Source organism: Sapajus apella, unplaced genomic scaffold, assembly GCF_009761245.1.
Source record: "Sapajus apella isolate SASKATOON/1434 unplaced genomic scaffold, GSC_monkey_1.0 scaffold9, whole genome shotgun sequence".
Classification (NCBI taxonomy): domain Eukaryota; kingdom Metazoa; phylum Chordata; class Mammalia; order Primates; family Cebidae; genus Sapajus; species Sapajus apella.
This window is the reverse complement of record NW_022436949.1, coordinates 9662851-9665131: the sequence shown is the minus strand read 5'-3', so window position 1 is coordinate 9665131 and position 2281 is coordinate 9662851.

Genomic DNA, 2281 nt, shown 5'->3' with positions numbered 1-2281 from the left:
GAGCTTCCCTGAACAAGCTCTCTTCTCTTATCTGCCACCATGTGAGATGTGACTTTCACCTTCCCCCATGATTGTAAGGCCTCCCCAGCCGTGTGGAACTGTAAGGCCATTAAACCTCTTTCTTTTGTAAATTGCTCAGTCTTGGGTATGTGTTTATCAACAGCACGAGAATGGACTAAAACAATGTTCTTTACAGTAATGATAGTGTTTGTTACAGTTCAGGGAACTATTAACACAGAAAGCCTGAGTCTGCTATACTCAGAATGATCTGGTTGCAAGGCTTGCCCTTGGCTGGCAGTCTGGGACCTGGATAAAAGTGGCTTGCTATGCTTACGTTGTGTATACAAACAACATGGTTTATCTTGAACACTAGCTTTCCCTATGGGGCTCTGAAATTTGGTAGGCAGAAGGTAATTATGTGACTAGCTCCCTGTTAAATTATTAGTGGTGAGTCACTAATTAACTTCCATGATAAACAACCCTTCTTACAAGTTGCCACAACTTGTTGGTGGAAGAACTGATCATGTCTTATGTGGCTGTATTAGGAGGGGATGCTTGGAATCTTTCATCTGGTTTTCCCCAAAATAAATTTTAGCTATTATAACTATATGCTGAGTTATGCCAGTCCTTACAGTGATTCCCAGATGTGCAGGGTAGTCTTGGTTACCCTTAAGAAAATCACATATTATATACCAAGCATTATTCTAGATACATTATATCCATTATTATATTTGTGCTCAAAGAAACCTGTAAGATTATGTTATTATGGTTTGTGTATAATGAAACAACACTGAGAGCCTAAGAAATTACACAAGTTAAAAGAGACAGCATTGATACAAAGCCAGAATTTCGACAATTTTTAAAATTCCAAAATAGGTGTGTTGGATGACACTGTTTACTAAAAAGTAACATTAACAAGAAATCCCATATAGATCTGTTATTCTGTCATTATTCTTTTATTTGCATTGCACTTGTTTGATTTCAGGTATGCAGCTGGTGGTATGTGCTATCCAGAATAACACATCTAATAACTCACTAACCAAAACTAGCCACAGCTCCCAGGATTCTCTTCTGCCTAAGAATTACATTTTTTTCCAAATGAGGTAGCACTCATTACCTCTTCTTTTTACTCACCCATGTTAATATGGTCCACCAAACTGAGATCTTGCTTTAATATCTCCAGATTCTTCCTAGTATAGAAGTTCTAATACTCAAACTCTTTCCCCACACCCAGATAATAATTGGAGGCCTTGACATGCATCTGGCATCCAGTAACTCTTTTCTGGGCTACACACTGGATAGTCTATATATTTACTAATGCCTATTGTCACCAAGTATTGTCTTCTGAAATTCCCTCATCATCAATACTCATTGTATCAAAATTTAATGATCTGAACCCTTTCCTGTATTGTGTCTAAGATGATAGGGTTTTTTTTTTTTTGTCAATACGTATGACAATAACATAATGAAATCAAAATAATGCGAACATTACTAATATATGTATATTACAGTAACTTTTATTTTTATATCTTCTAAGAGGATGTGTTTTCTATTCTACCTGGAGGCAAGAGGCAGAGAAACTTTTGCGGGCCACATGAATACTGTTTCTGATTTTTATTTTTTTCCCAAGATGAGAGTATATACTTATGAATTCTGTGAAAAAGGAAGGACTAATGTTCACAAACACCTTTTGAGAGAAACACAAAAACTGTTAGAAAAATCAAAGAAAGTAGAATCATCCCTTAGTATACTCAGCAGATTTGTTCTAGGATTCCCAAGTATATACCAAAATCTGTGGATGCTCAAGCCTCTTATTAAAAATTGTGTATTTGCTTATAGCCTATGCACATCCACCATATCCTTTAAATAATCTCTAGATGATATATAATGTCTAATATAATATAAATGTTGTATAAATTATGTTGAAACTGTATTGGTTTTAATTTTCAGATTGTTATTATTTTTCAATAATTTTAATCCATGGCTGGTTAAATCTGCAGATGCAGAACCGTGAATATAAAGGGTTAATTTTATATAAATAGGATTCTTTCATACAACCTGTAAAAGCTGTGACAATATATTGTCTTCCGAAAATGTATAAGATAGGATATCCAGGAAAGCACACTAGCTATGGAGGTAAGAGTGTGAGTTTTCAGTCAAGATGGCCTAATAGAAGCCATATGAAAAATCATAGAGCAGTAAAATCAAAATAGATGGTTAAGAATTATATAATTGTTTTAAAAAATACAGAGAAAAACAAAAGCAGATATCTGAAGAAATA